Below are 17,545 nucleotides of genomic sequence, written 5' to 3'. Positions count from 1 at the left end.
GTCACAGCACCACAACACTGTAGCCACCAACACCACCATTCACAGCACCGCAACACTGTAGCCACCACCACCACCAGTCACAGCACCGCAACACTGTAGCCACCACCACCACTAGTCACAGCACCGCAACACTGTAGCCACCACCACTAGTCACAGCACCACAACACTGTAGCAACCACCACCACCAGTCACAGTACCACAACATTGTAGCCACCACCACCACCAGTCACAGTACCACAACATTGTAGCCACCACCACCACCAGTCACAGCACCACAACACTGTAGCCACCACCACCAGTCACAGTACCACAACACTGTAGCCACCACCACCAGTCACAGTACCACAACACTGTAGCCACCACCACCAGTCACAGTACCACAACACTGTAGCCACCACCACCAGTCACAGTACCACAACATTGTAGCCACCACCACCACCAGTCACAGTACCACAACACTGTAGCCACCACCACCACCAGTCACAGTACCACAACATTGTAGCCACCACCACCAGTCACAGCACCACAACACTGTAGCCACCACCACCACCAGTCACAGCACCACAACACTGTAGCCACCACCACCACCAGTCACAGTACCACAACATTGTAGCCACCACCACCACCAGTCACAGCACCACAACACTGTAGCCACCACCACCACCAGTCACAGCACCACAACACTGTAGCCACCACCACCACCAGTCACAGTACCACAACATTGTAGCCACCACCACCAGTCACAGCACCACAACACTGTAGCCACCACCACCACCAGTCACAGTACCACAACATTGTAGCCACCACCACCAGTCACAGTACCACAACACTGTAGCCACCACCACCACCACCACCAGTCACAGTACCACAACACTGTAGCCACCACCACCAGTCACAGCACCACAACACTGTAGCCACCACCACCACCAGTCACAGCACCACAACACTGTAGCCACCAACACCACCATTCACAGCACCGCAACACTGTAGCCACCACCACCACCAGTCACAGCACCGCAACACTGTAGCCACCACCACCACTAGTCACAGCACCGCAACACTGTAGCCACCACCACTAGTCACAGCACCACAACACTGTAGCCACCACCACCACTAGTCACAGCACCGCAACACCGTAGCCACCACCACCACTAGTCACAGCACCGCAACACTGTAGCCACCACCACTAGTCACAGCACCACAACACTGTAGCCACCACCACCACTAGTCACAGCACCGCAACACTGTAGCCACCACCACTAGTCACAGCACCACAACACTGTAGCCACCACCACCACTAGTCACAGCACCGCAACACCGTAGCCACCACCACCAGTCACAGCATCACAACACTGTAGCCACCACCACCACCAGTCACAGCACCACAACACTGTAGCCACCACCACCACCAGTCAGAGCACCGCAACACTGTAGCCACCCCCACCACCAGTCAGAGCACCGCAACACTGTAGCCACCACCACCAGTCACAGCACCACAACACTGTAGCCACCACCACCACCAGTCAGAGCACCGCAACACTGTAGCCACCACCACCACCAGTCACAGCACCGCAACACTGTAGCCACCACCACTAGTCACAGCACCACAACACTGTAGCCACCACCACCACTAGTCACAGCACCGCAACACTGTAGCCACCACCACCACTAGTCACAGCACCACAACACTGTAGCCACCACCACCAGTCACAGCATCACAACACTGTAGCCACCACCACCACCAGTCAGAGCACCGCAACACTGTAGCCACCACCACGACCAGTCACAGCACCACAACACTGTAGCCACCACCACCACCAGTCACAGCACCACAACACTGTAGCCACCACCACCAGTCACAGCACCACAACACTGTAGCCACCACCACCACCAGTCACAGCACCACAACACTGTAGCCACCAACACCACCATTCACAGCACCGCAACACTGTAGCCACCACCACCACCACCAGTCACAGCACCGCAACACTGTAGCCACCACCACCACTAGTCACAGCACCGCAACACTGTAGCCACCACCACTAGTCACAGCACCACAACACTGTAGCCACCACCACCACTAGTCACAGCACCGCAACACCGTAGCCACCAACACCACTAGTCACAGCACCGCAACACTGTAGCCACCACCACTAGTCACAGCACCACTACACTGTAGCCACCACCACCACTAGTCACAGCACCGCAACACTGTAGCCACCACCACTAGTCACAGCACCACAACACTGTAGCCACCACCACCACTAGTCACAGCACCGCAACACCGTAGCCACCACCACCAGTCACAGCATCACAACACTGTAGCCACCACCACCACCAGTCACAGCACCACAACACTGTAGCCACCACCACCACCAGTCAGAGCACCGCAACACTGTAGCCACCACCACCAGTCACAGCACCACAACACTGTAGCCACCACCACCACCAGTCACAGCACCGCAACACTGTAGCCACCACCACTAGTCACAGCACCACAACACTGTAGCCACCACCACCACTAGTCACAGCACCACAACACTGTAGCCACTACCACCAGTCACAGCATCACAACACTGTAGCCACCACCACCACCAGTCAGAGCACCGCAACACTGTAGCCACCACCACGACCAGTCAAAGCACCACAACACTGTAGCCACCACCACCACCAGTCACAGCACCACAACACTGTAGCCACCACCACCAGTCACAGCATCACAACACTGTAGCCACCACCACCACCAGTCACAGCACCGCAACACTGTAGCCACCACCACCACCAGTCAGAGCACCGCAACACTGTAGCCACCACCACCACTAGTCACAGCACCGCAACACTGTAGCCACCACCACCACTAGTCACAGCACCGCAACACCGTAGCCACCACCACCACCAGTCACAGCATCACAACACTGTAGCCACCACCACCAGTCACAGCACCGCAACACTGTAGCCACCACCACCACCAGTCACAGCACCACAACACTGTAGCCACCACCACCACCACCAGTCACAGCACCACAACACTGTAGCCACCACCACCACCAGTCACAACACCGCAACACTGTAGCCACCACCACCAGTCACAGCACCACAACACTGTAGCCACCACCACCAGTCACAGCACCGCAACACTGTAGCCACCACCACCAGTCACAGCACCACAACACTGTAGCCACCACCACCAGTCACAGCACCACAACACTGTAGCCACCACCACCAGTCACAGCACCACAACACTGTAGCCACCACCACCAGTCACAGCACCACAACACTGTAGCCACCACCACCAGTCACAGCACCACAACACTGTAGCCACCACCACCAGTCACAGCACCACAACACTGTAGCCACCACCACCAGTCACAGCACCACAACACTGTAGCCACCACCACCATTCACAGCACCACAACACTGTAGCCACCACCACCAGTCACAGCACCACAACACTGTAGCCACCACCACCAGTCACAGCACCACAACACTGTATACAGCCACCACCACCACCACTCACAGCACCACAACACTGTAGCCACCACCACCACCAGTCACAGCACCACAACACTGTAGCCACCACCACTTACAGCACCACAACACTGTAGCCACCACCACCACCAGTCACAGCACCACAACACTGTAGCCACCACCACCAGTCACAGCACCACAACACTGTAGCCACCAACACCACCAGCCGTCACAGCACCATGACACTAGCCACCACCAGCACCAGTCAGCAGCACAACACTGTAGCCACCACCAGTCACAGAACCACAACACTGTAGGCACCACCACCACCAGTCACAGCACCATAACACTGTAGCCACTATCACCACCACGAATCACAGCAGCACAACACTGTAGCCACCACCAGTCACAGCACCACAACACTGTAGCCACCACCACCAGTCACAGCGCCACAACACTGTAGCCACCACCACCAGTCACAGCGCCACAACACTGTAGCCACCAACACCACCAGCCGTCACAGCACCATAACACTGTAGTCGCCACCACCAGCAGTCACAGCACCACAACACTGTAGCCACTACCACCACCAGTCACAGCACCACAACACTGTAGCTACCACCACCAGTCAGCAGCACAACACTGTAGCCACCACCACCACCAGTCACAGCACCATAACACTGTAGCCACTACCACCACCACGAGTCACAGCAGCACAACACTGTAGCCACCACCAGTCACAGCACCACAACACTGATGCCACCATCACGAGTCACAGCACCACAACACTGTAGCTACCACCACCACCACCAGTCAGCAGCACAACACTCTAGCCACCACCACCAGTCACAGAACCACAACACTGTAGGCACCACCACCACCAGTCACAGCACCATAACACTGTAGCCAGTACCACCAGTCACAGCACCACAACACTGATGCCACCACCGCCAGTCACAGCACCACAACACTGTAGCCACTTCCACCACCACCACCAGTCACAGCCTCACAACACTGTAGCCACCACCACCATTCACAACACCACAACACTGTACCCACCACTACCATCACCAGTCACTACACCACAACAATGTAGCCACAACCACCACCACAACCGCTGCTCCAGTAGTAACTACTTGAGCCTGGGTTCCTGCAGTGGTCACGCTGTTATACTGCCACTCTCAGTGTTATGAATTCTAGCGAGCACAGCGCTAATGAGGCGACCCCGGCTAATGAGGTGATTCCCCTGATGACCGAGCCAGCCTTGTTAGCTGTTAGTTAGTGCACAACCACATTTGTTGCTACACCAGACCTTCCCAAGGCAGCCACCACTGTTTTCGATAACATTAACCTAAGTGAACACATTATGAGAGGAATATAAGTGAAGAGCAGAGTTAGGGAGTAATACAATGAGTAAGAGCAAGTGAAGTACGAGGTGAGTAATAAGAGGACAGCTGAATAATGATGAGACAAAAGCTGTGTAATGAGAGTAAGAGGAAGACTTGGGTAAGGTAGTGGTACCCTGTCTTAGGGAAGACTGGGGTAAGATAGTGGTACACTATCTTAGGGAAAACTGGGGTAAAGTAGTAGTACACTATCTTAGGGAAAACTGGGGTAAGGTAGTGGTTTACTATCTTAGGGAAGACTGGACCATTAATAACAAAAGGTTCTCACGCTGCCGATAAACAGGAAATGAGTGACATTCTAACAGTCATTACAAACACAAGTAATGAATGGCCTGTGAGACCTGTGGTCGTAATGGCAATTGAAGTAAAGAAACTCAGCAGTATATATACAGATATGTACACTATGTAAAATATGTACAGATAGAATAATAAGTGTACACCACAGTAACAGATGGCAAAGCAGAAGCCAGAGAGAGAGTGCACCGTAGTCAACCAGCAGGTGGGCAAGTGTGCTAATGCTTACTGCAAGTGAACCACGTTGCTTCAGCTTTAGGCGGGCTTGACTGAGATTGGTTAATGAGCCAAGGTACTGATTTAATAACGGGTACCCTATCGATCATTAAACCCTTAGCACCCGGTTCACTGGCTGGGAGGCAGCCTATATGGGAGTGTGACATACGCCGAATAAATTGTAACATAGTTTTTTCATGCCACAAGCAGTAAGAGTCCACGTTCAGCCGCCCACAAAATGAAAGCAAGATGGAGAATGGAGCAGCAGTTTTTAATTCATCTGAAGGCCACTCAGATCAAATAACTTGACATAAACACTAGTTACATCACACAAATAACCCAGTGTCTCAAACACCTAGGTGCAGGTTATTTGTGTGTTCACTCGCGGTATTGTTTCTTTTTGTTCTGTAAAACAATAGTCCCACAGTCTTGAAATAGAATACTTGTCCACTTTGAAGCACCTGAACCAGATCCATGGAATTCCTTTTTTTTTAATGACGAATTGAAAAAGGCTGTTAGCATCAGCACTTGGTATTCTCTGAGGAACAGTTTAGGTATAGACGAAATCCCAGAGGCCTTAAAGAGTATGGTTACAGCTCTTTTGCACAAAGGAGACAGGAGAGCATATTATAAAAAGTCTTTGGCAGGGTGATGAGACATCAAATTATAAACTTTATGGAACAGCATAACCTACACAACTAATGCTACCATGAGGATTTAGATCAGGAAGATCATGCTTGTCACAGCTACTATACCATTATGTAAAGTAAATGAACACAGATGCAAGTAATGTGACATTTTTTGTGGTAACGTTTCTCTCTCCTGGAGCTTTGTGAAGCCGTTGCCAGCTTGACAAAGCTCCTGGAGAGCGAAACGTTGCCACAATAAAATGCCATATTAGTTGCATCTGTACATTTACCTAACATTTTGTCGGCAATTCTGTCATTATTACTAAACCATTATGACAGAGTTACAGAGGTGTTAGAAGAAACAAAGCAGATATGATCTACAAGAATATCACAAAGGCGTTTGAAAAAATGTCATCATTGATTAACTGCATATTGTGGGCGATAAGTAGAACAGGGAAAGTAGGTAAATGGATTTTTTATTTTCTGACAAACAGAACTCAAAAAGTAGTATTTAACAGAGAATTAGCAAAGTACAAAGTTCAGTACCCCAAGGCACAGTCCTGGCACTTTTACTGTTTCGTATCCTTATAGCTGACATTAATAAAAACACTCCCACAGTTGTGTATCGTCATTTGCAGATGGTACCAAAATAAACATAAAAATCACCTGGGTATATGGCACGAAAATATTTCAGAAAGATATATACAAAAATTTTCTAGTAGACAGTGAAGAATAACATAATGTTCAATAATGACAAACTCTGACTACTTATATACGGAAAGATTGAAGTTCATCAAATAGAACGAAAGAAACATGTGAAAGATCTGGGGGTAATAATGTCAGGTGACCTTTCAAAGAACACAGTAAGGCAAATATAATCCATACGACGAGCAGGGCTTGAACCCGCGGCTTTGAGGGGACTTGAGCTAGAGTTCGTCACGGCCACGCTGACGGGAGTTTCGTCTGTAAAAAAACTTGTTTTTTGTTGTGACAGTGGTGCCTATGCTAACCTTCCTATTGTGTATAAATATACCTAGTTGGATGAATCTTGGTAGGTAAGAAACATAGGCAACAGTTAGGCAACTTTATTCTGGTTGTCAGTCCCTCAGCCTGGAGGAGAGTTCTGTTCCATAGTCTGAAACAATCTGAAGATCAAGCGACAATGTGGAGACTTATATACTGTCGGAAGGAGAGGTGCAGAGTAGTGGTAGTGAGAATGTAGCCACTGGGAGGTCACGTCCCTCTCAGATCAAACAATTCTCACTTGAAAAAGTTGTCCAAGGTGTTTTCTCTTCTGTACCAAGATGCCATTTTGTTGCAGTGCCTGACAGAGTGAGCATCAAAATGGTATACAGTTCCGACAGGTTGGTAGGTAAGACACATAGGCAACAGTTAAGCAACTTTATTCCGAAATGTTTTGCCTACACAGTAGGCTTCTTCATTCGAGTACAGAAAGTAGGCAGGAGCAGTAGACATGTGAAGACGATGGATGAATCTTATTGTAGCCAGCTGGCCCAGTGGCTAACACGTTGGTCTGGAGTTTTACGACTCTCTGACTGCGGGTTCAAGCCTCACCCGTGGTATGGTTTGTTTGCAATCGTGTCATTACGATTTCGTGAGGCAAATATAAGTCAGGAAAATGAAGTGGTTAACAAGATCTTTCAAAACAAGTGAAATAGTGGCAGTGGTTACATTTTTTTATATCACTTGTTTATTATTGACGACTCCTTTCAAGACAGGAGAGATATCAGAGCTGGAACACAGAGATCATTATTGCCTGCACTGAGCCAATAATGTATTTAAATTACTAGGAATGCCTTAGAGTCCTAAATATATATACACTGGAGCAGAGGAGAGAGAGATGCATGGAGGTGCTTGAGGGTCTGGTCCAGAATCTGCACATTGACAAAACATACTGGAGTGAGAGATATGAGAAAAAGTAGAATAAACCCAGTAAAAAGGAGGGGTGTCATTGGCACAGTAAGAGAACACTGTATCAACATATGTGGTCCCTGACTAACACTCTTCCACGAGGTATGAGAAACTGCTGGGACAAGTGTTGAGGTCGTCAAGCGGAAACTGGACATGTACCACCTCTAAGTATTGGATCAACAAGGCTGTGATAGATATGTGGGTCCGTGGGTTGCCAGCAGCAACAGCCTATGACCAGGCAAACACCAGACAAGCCTGGATCAGGGCCAGGGTCTGGGAGTAAAAATTTACTCGAAGCCCTGGATTATTGAGCTACTGGATAGGCATATGTGTGGGCCATGGGTTACCGCTGAGTAGAAATGTGAGGTATTGGTTGCTGGTGAGCAGGAGTGTCTACCATGGGTTGCTTGGGAGTCATATTGCTTATGGGCTGTGGGTTGCTGTTGCCTTGGGTTGTGTGTGTGGGCCATGGGCTGCTCCTCAGTTCTGTGGGAGTGCTTGCCATGGGTTGCTGCTAGGCCGGAGCGTGTGTGAACTATTTGTTGCGGCTGCCTAAGATTGTGTGGGCCATGGGTCGCTGCTAAGTAGGTGTATGTGTAGGCACTGGGTTACTTCTGAGTAAGATTATGTGTGGACCATGGGTTTTGCAGCTGATGGGTAGCGTATGTCTGAGACATGAATTTCTGTTGGGTAGGAGTATGTGTGGGTCATGGGTTTCTGCCTGGTAGAAGTATATGTGGGCAATAGGTTACTTCTGGGTTGGAAAATGTGTGGGTAATGGGTTGTCCAGCTAACGGGTAGCATATACGTGCGGTTCCTTCTAGGTTCGAAAATGTGTGAACCATGGGTTGCTGCTGGATAGAAGCATGTGTGGGCCATGGGTGTCAGTTGGTACCAATAAACAGTGATGAATGGCACCGTGATGGTGTATAACTAAGAGAGACGGTAGCCCTGCCATGCTTACTGATGCCACCGTTGATTCAGGTTATGTCAGTAGCAGTGGTCGTCAGCGTGAGGATGGTACAAGCTGCAGATACACTCAGAATACATAATCACACCACCTGGCCGCCTTCAAGATGGAACTGGACAGATACCTAAAGTCAGTACCCGATCAGCCAGTCTGTGGTACGTACGTTGGACTACGTGTGGCCAGCTTTAACAGCCTGGTTGATCAGGCCCTGATCCACTGGGAGGCCTGGTCAAGGATTGGGCCGCAGGGGCGTTGACCCCTGGAACACCTTGCAGGTAGACTCATAAGAACATAAGAACATAAGAACGAAGGAACACTGCAGAAGGCCTACTGGCCCATGCGAGGCAGGTCCAAGTCCCTACCGGCTTAAGCCAATGCACCCAACCTAGTCAGGTCAGGTCACATTGACTTAAGGGAGGAACACGGCAACCGACCTGTTAGCACAAGCTATCAGGTCCAACTCACACCCACCCACATCTACTCATGTATTTATCCAACCTATTTTTGAAGCTACACAACGTTCTGGCCTCTATAACGGTACTTGGGAGTTTGTTCCACTCATCCACAACTCTATTACCAAACCAGTACTTTCCTATATCCCTCCTGAATCTGAATTTTTCCAACATAAAACCATTGCTGCGAGTCCTGTCTAGGCTAGATATTTTCAGCACACTATTTACATCCCCTTTATTTATTCCTGTCTTCCACTTATAAACCTCAATCATATCCCCCCTAATTCTACGTCTTTCTAGAGAGTGCAGTTTCAGGGCCCTTAGTCTATCCTCATAGGGAAGGTTTCTGATACATGGGATCATCTTTGTCATCCTCCTTTGTACATTTTCCAGAGAATTTATATCCATTCTGTAATACGGTGACCAAAACTGTGCAGCATAATCTAAATGAGGCCTAACCAAGGATGTATAGAGTTGAAGAACAACCTGAGGACTCCTATTATTTATGCTTCTTGATATGAAGCCAAGGATTCTATTAGCTTTATTGCGAACACTTATGCACTGTTGTCTTGGTTTCAGATTACTGCTAACCAGAACTCCTAAATCTTTTTCGCAATCCGTAATATTAAGATCTACATTATTTAGTTTATATGTGGCATGGTTATTGTCCTGTCCAACATTTAGAACTTTGCATTTGTCTATATTAAACTGCATCTGCCACTTCTCCGACCACTGCATCAGTCTATTCAAATCTTCCTGGAGTGCTCGAATGTCCTCGTCAGAATGAATTCGACGGCCTATTTTGGTGTCATCGGCAAACTTGCCGATGTCGCTCTTTATGCCCTCATCTATGTCGTTTATGTAGATTGTGAACAGCAGGGGGCCCAACACTGACCCCTGTGGAACACCGCTCGTGACGCTTCCCCACTCTGATTTCTCCCCATTTATGCAAACTCTCTGCTGCCTATTTGTCAACCATGCCTCTATCCAGGAAAAAATTTCTCCTCCTATTCCATGTGCTTTAATTTTCCTCAATAGTCTCTGATGTGGGACCCTGTCAAAAGCCTTACTGAAGTCCATATACACAATATCATATTCATTACCATGATCTACCTCCTCAAATACCTTAGTGAAAAAAGTTAATAAATTCGTAAGGCAGGAACGCCCCTTTGTAAAACCATGCTGAGATTCGTTGATTAATTTATGCTTTTCAAGGTGGCTACGAACTGCCTCGGCAATTATTGATTCCATAAATTTTCCCACTATGGAGGTTAGGCTTATTGGTCTATAGTTCGAAGCTAAGGACCTGTCACCTGTTTTGAAAATAGGTATCACATTTGCCATTTTCCACTTATCTGGCACCATGCCAGTTTGTAGTGATATGTTGAAAAGATTAGCCAAAGGTGTGCTAAGCTCCTCTTTACATTCCTTTAGAACCCTTGCATACAGTTCATCAGGGCCTGGGGATTTGTTAGGTTTTAATTTATCTATTTGCCTAAGGACCATGTCACTTGTGACCCTAATAGTGCACAGTTTATTATCGTCCTGTTCTACATAATTTATCATTACTGGAATATCGCTGGTATCCTCCTGTGTAAAAACTGAGAGGAAGTATGTGTTAAAAATTCTACACATTTCCTTATCACTGTCAGTGAGCTGACCCGAGGAACTTTTGAGTGGGCCTATCTTGTCCCTGATCTTACTTCTGTATACCTGAAAGAATCCTTTTGGGTTAGTCTTCGATTCTCTTGCAACTTTAACCTCATAATCTCTATTTGCTTTTCTAATTCCCTTTTTTATTTCTCTCTTTAACTGAATATATCGATTTCTTAATTGCCCCTCTCCTCTTTTGATTTGCCTATATATGCCTCTCTTTTGACCAATCAGATATTTTAATCTATTGTTCATCCATTTAGGATCATTTTTGTTTGATCTGATTTCCCTATTTGGAACATAATTTGACTGAGCAGCTAGAACTATGCCCTGGAAAGCATCATATCGGCAACCATCACCACCTACCTGACCCCTAGTCAGGTCATTCCAGTTCAGCCCACCTAAGTAATTTTTCAGTCCTATGAAATCAGCCAAGCGAAAGTCAGGGACGGAGACTTGATTGCCATTATTAGGGGAATTCCATGATATGTTAAAACTGAGTGATTTGTGATCACTCTCCCCAAGCTCATCATTAACCTCAAGATTATTAATTAGTGTTTCCCTACTGGCAAGAACCAAGTCAAGGAGGTTATTTCCCCTAGTTGGCTCTGTCACAAACTGTTTTAAAAAACAATCCTGGATCGTATCAAGAAAGTCACCCGACTCTAAATTTCCTGTCAAATTGCTCCAGTCAATCTGTCTATAATTGAAATCTCCCATTAGCACAACATTTTCGTATGTAGATGCCTTACGAATTTCGTCCCATAGAAGTTTACTGCACTCCCTATCAAGATTTGGGGCCCTGTAAATCACACCCAAAATTAGTTTTTCTCGGCCCTCGAGAAGCTGTAACCAAACAGATTCAGTGGCTGACGCTTCTAATTTAATATCTTGTCTAACACAACAATTTAAATTGTCTCTGACATACATCGCTACTCCACCACCTTTCCTGTTGACCCTGTCAGTGTGGAATAATTTATAGCCTTGTATGTGACATTCAGAGGGCATCTCTCTATCTTTCAGATTGAGCCAGGTCTCTGTTATAGCAATAATATCTATGTTTCCTGCACTTGCAATTAATCTTAGCTCATCTATCTTATTTCTAACACTCCTGCTATTAGTATAGTAAACCTTAAGGGAGCTAGTCCCTTGCTGCCCTCTGCTGTCCCCCTTTGTTTGCTGACCTGTTCTATTGTCTTTATTTATAACTTCATGCTGAATGCCTTTTATACATTTACTGTTTCCAACCCTAGTGTTGCAACCTGCTTGTTTCCCACACACACCCATACCTCTATCTTCCATCAGTTTAAAATCATAGGCATTTCACCAATGGCCTTCTCAATCGAGTCTGCAAGTGCTACCACCCCTGCCCCAGAGAGATGAACCCCATCCCTTGCATACATATCATGTTTGCCATAAAAGTTGTTCCAGTTGTCAATGAATGGGATTGCAAGTTCCTTGCAGTATCTGTCTAGCCAGCAATTTACACCAATTGCCCTAGACAACCATTCATTTCCTACTCCCCTTCTAGGCAAGATGCTACATATGATTGGGATCCCTCCCTTAGACTTAATGAAATCTATAGCTGACCTGTACTTATCTAGCAGCTCTTCTCTCCTACCCTTCCCAATATCATTTCCACCAGCACTGAGACAGATAATGGGCTTGTTCCCATTACCTGACATGATATTATCCAGTCTGTTGACAATGTCCCCAACACCAGCTCCAGGGAAGCACACTCTATCTCTCATCTTCTTATTCCTATTACAAAAAGCACGATCAACATATCTTACCTGAGAGTCACCAACCACAAGAATGCGCTTACCTTCATTAGCAGGGGCAGTAGTACCCTTACCTTCACTGGCCACTGAAGTACATTCATCCTGGAGAACAGAGAAGCGATTTCCTACCTTCAGATCTGCACTCTTAACTTTCCTTACTCTGATGCGCCTCCCATTACTGTGAACAACTCGCCACTTGTAGCAGGTGCTGGGCTGCACCTCACTGCTGGTAGCCGTTGCTACCACCCCACCTACAGCCTCCTCACAGTGAGAGACAGACTGCACCTCACTGCTAGAAGCCTCATTCCCCACATCTCCAACCACCTCACACTCTCTCCCAGGCCCATTGAGGTGGACCTTCAGCCTCCTAATCTCCTCCTGGAGAAGCAAGACCTCCTCCTTCAACTCTCCAACCTCAGCTTTTAAAACACTGTAGAAGCAAGCCATGCTTTGTAACCGTCCACGCTAATCCCCAAGCAGCTCAGGGTCTGTGACCTCACGTGACGACTGACCACTGAACACTGACGACTGACCACTGAACACTCCAGGTAGAGTTGCCTGGGGAAGAGTTGCACTTGTTTTTGACAGAATACAGATGGGTATTTTAATTTGTTTATTCGATGACAAAGGTGAATTTTTCCAAGAAGGAGGTGAAGAACGTAGGGTTGTACATTAAGGTGTTGATGTAGATGTGAGGGAGGTGGGGTAGAGGTAAACAAGGAGATGGCGGGTTAACCATGAACGAGGTTTTATAGGTGTTGTGCTGGTGGAGTGGTGCTCAACTCTCTGAGTACAGCTTGGGAAGCGGAGGGACCTCCCTTCCTCCTCCAGGAGCTGCGACTCGACCTCTGCAACCACATATAGGTGAGTACACAGTCCAGCAGCACCAGTCTGGTTGACCAGGCAAGTACCAGACAAGCCTGGTCCAGGGCCGGGCTCCAGGAGTAGAATAACTCTCAAAACTCATCAAAGGTAAAGCTTCAAGTGTAGTTATGATAAGGTCCAAGAGGCTATCAGTGATGTTGATCAATGTAGTTGAGGAGGCAGGGCCAGGAAATGTGTCTCACCCCTTAAACACAACATACACACACACACACACACACACACACCATGGGTTCATGGAAGGCAAATCTTGTATCACAAACCTCCTGGAGTTTTATGACAAGGTAACAGAAGTAAGACACGAGAGAGAGGGGTGGGTAGATTGCGTTTTCCTAGACTGCAGAAAGGCCTTTGACCAGTTCCCCACAAGAGATTAGTGCAGAAGCTGGAGGATCAGGCGCACGTAAAAGGGAGGGCACTGCAATGGATAAGAGAATACCTGACAGGGAGGCAGCAACGAGTCATGGTACGTGAAGAGGTATCACAGTGGGCGCCTGTTACGAGCGGGGTCCCACAGGGGTCAGTTCTAGGACCAGTGCTATTTTTGATATATGTGAACGACATGATGGAAGGAATAGACTCTGAAGTGTCCCTGTTCGCAGATGACGTGAAGTTGATGAGAAGAATTAAATCGGACGAGGATGAGGCAGGACTGCAAAGAGACCTGGACAGGCTGGACATGTGGTCCAGCAACTGGCTTCTCGAATTCAATCCAGCCAAATGCAAAGTCATGAAGATTGGGGAGGGGCAAAGAAGACCGCAGACAGAGTATAGGCTAGGTGGACAAAGACTACAGACCTCACTCAGGGAGAAAGACCTTGGGGTGACCATAACACAGAGCACATCACCGGAGGCACACATCAACCAAATAACCGCTGCAGCATACGGGCGCCTGGCAAACCTGAGAATAGCGTTCCGATACCTTAATAAGGAATCGTTCAAGACACTGTACACTGTGTACGTTAGGCCCATACTGGAGTATGCAGCACCAGTCTGGAACCCACACCTGGTCAAGCACGTCAAGAAGTTAGAGAAAGTACAAAGGTTTGCAACAAGGCTAGTCCCAGAGCTCAAGGGAATGTCGTACGAGGAAAGGTTAAGGGAAATCGGACTGACGACACTGGAGGACAGACGGGTCAGGGGAGACATGATAACGACATAGAAGATACTGCGGGGAATAGACAAGGTGGACAGAGATAGGATGTTCCAGAGAGGGGACACAGGGACAAGGGGTCACAACTGGAAGCTGAAGACTCAGACGAGTCACAGGGACGTTAGGAAGTATTTCTTCAGTCATAGAGTTGTCAGCAAGTGGAATAGCCTAGCAAGTGAAGTAGTGGAGGTAGGAACCATACATAGTTTTAAGAAGAGGTATGACAAAGCTCAGGAAGCAGAGAGAGAGAGAGAGGATCCAGTAGCGATCAGTGAAGAGGCGGGGCCAGGAGCTGAATCTCGACCCCTGCAACCACAATTAGGTGAGTACAATTAGGTGAGTACACACACACACACACACACACACACACACAGTCAGGAAGTGGAATAGTTTGGGAAGCGATGTAGTGGAGGCAGAATCCATACATAGCTTTAAGCAGAGGTATGATAAACCTCACGGTTCAGGGAGAGTGACCTAGTAGCGACCAGTGAAGAGGCGGGGCCAGGAGCTTGGACTCGACCTCCGCAACCTCAACTAGGTGAGTACAACTAGGTGAGTATACACACATATATACACACACACACACACGCCGGGCCAGGAGCTAAGACTCGACCCCTGCAACCACAAATAGGTGAGTACGCACGCACGCACTCACGTACGCTCACTTGATATAAATATACATAAAGCATAACAAGGAGCCGCTTGTCTTCCCGCCATAAAAGGTTTTTATGTCGTTAAAAGGCTCTTGCTCCAAGGAACTGGGGTAATAGTCCTCTTCCTTGGATCTAACCTGATTGCCTTCCGTTCCCCAGATGCTGTATGACCCCTCAGGGTTTAGTGTTTTCCCACAAATACAATAATCCCCCCCCCACAACAATTGATAATTCTTTTATCAAATGTTAACAGATTTTTTTTTATTTTATGTATTTATACACCATATTTATACGTGAAAAATTTTGTAGTAAAAATAAAGTATGCGTGTAATAAAAAAATAAATAAATGAAGCATTGAAAGATATGCAGAGAAACGTTGTTTTTCCCGCCAGTTGAGTGAGAGTGAGCCAGGAGGGAGGTACACCGCCGCTCCTCCCACCTTATTTACTAACAAAACCTGTGGTTTTCATTGTGAATCTGCGTTATTACATTTGATTAACGTACGAAAATTGTTCAAGCAGCGGCTGTAACAAGCAGACACTCTGAACGCCACTCAGGAACTAGTAAATACGTGATGAACTAAGAGGAACAATCAGGTGAGCGTCACAGCCTCGTGTGACCAGTTAAGCCAATAATTATCTCTTTATTATTACATTATCTTACCTTTAATATTTATATTACAATTATTTATGTTGTTGTTATTATAATGCTCCACAGGGAAGGGCTTCTCGATGCTGGTGAGGGGTTCTTGATCCAGGGAATTAGATCTGATTTATTCCATTGAACCTGATTACTTTCCATTCTTCCCTCTTGGGCGTAGTATGACCCTTGCGGGTTTAATGCTTTCCCTTGAATAATAATTTATTCTTAATTTCTTTCTCTTATTTATTATTGTATTTATTCTTGTTCTTGTTTGTTTCTTATTGCCTTTTACAGCCATTAATTGTACGTTTATTCAGGTAACACATCCAGTAGCGCGCGCACACACACACACACACACACACACACACACACACACACACACACACACACACACACACACACACACACACACACACACACACACACTACACACACACACACACACACACACACACTACACACACTACACACTACACACACTACACACACTACACACACACACTACACATACACACTACACACACACACACTACACACACACACACTACACACACACACACACACACACACACACACACACACACACACACACACACACACACACACACACACACACACACACACACACCTAGAAAGGAATGATCTCATCAACAGCAGCCAACATGGTTTCAGGGACGGGAAATCCTGTGTCACAAACCTACTGGAGTTCTATGACATGGTGACAGTAGTAAGACAAGAGAGACAGGGGTGGGTGGATTGCATATTCTTGGACTGCAAGAAGGCGTTTGACACAGTTCCACACAAGAGATTAGTGCAAAAACTGGAGGACCAAGCAGGGATAACAGGGAAGGCACTACAATGGATCAGGGAATACTTGTCAGGAAGACAGCAGCGAGTCATGGTACGTGGCGAGGTGTCAAAGTGGGCACCTGTGACCAGCGGGGTCCCACAGGGGTCAGTCCTAGGACCAGTGCTGTTTCTGGTATTAGTGAACGACATGAAGGAAGGAATAGACTCTGAGGTGTCCCTGTTTGCAGATGACGTGAAGTTGATGAGAAGAATTCACTCGATCGAAGACCAGGCAGAAATACAAAGGGATCTGGACAGGCTGCAGACCTGGTTCAGCAATTGGCTCCTGGAGTTCAATCCCACCAAGTGCAAAGTCATGAAGATTGGGGAAGGGCAAAGAAGACCGCAGACGGAGTGCAGTCTAGGGGGCCAGAGACTACAAACCTCACTCAAGGAAAAAGATCTTGGGGTGAGTATAACACCAGGCACATCTGAAGCGCACATCAATCAAATAACTGCTGCAGCATATTGGCGCCTAGCAAACCTCAGAACAGCATTCCGACATCTTAATAAGGAATCGTTCAGGACCCTGTACACCGTGTACGTTAGGCCCATATTGGAGTAT

General features: G+C 47.4%; 1 protein-coding gene across 11 annotated transcripts in view; it reads left to right on the top strand.

The window, feature by feature from the left end:
• The first annotated feature begins 15,872 nt into the window (after positions 1-15,872).
• The window catches only part of LOC128698394 (adenylate cyclase type 1), a 1,819,232-nt gene continuing 1,817,559 nt past the window's right edge, over positions 15,873-17,545 (top strand). For 5 of the 11 annotated variants that reach the window (XM_070085009.1, XM_070085008.1, XM_070085012.1 and 2 more), the window contains exon 1: positions 15,874-16,085. The gene's annotated coding sequence lies outside the window, so the exon portion shown is untranslated. Of the gene's footprint in view, positions 16,086-17,545 lie in introns of all 11 variants that reach the window. The other 6 variants (XM_070085014.1, XM_070085006.1, XM_070085013.1 and 3 more) reach the window with 3 other exon arrangements.

Source organism: Cherax quadricarinatus, chromosome 14 (genome assembly GCF_038502225.1).
Source record: "Cherax quadricarinatus isolate ZL_2023a chromosome 14, ASM3850222v1, whole genome shotgun sequence".
NCBI classification, from domain to species: Eukaryota; Metazoa; Arthropoda; class Malacostraca; order Decapoda; family Parastacidae; genus Cherax; species Cherax quadricarinatus.
This window is presented reverse-complemented; position numbering and strand designations above follow the sequence as displayed.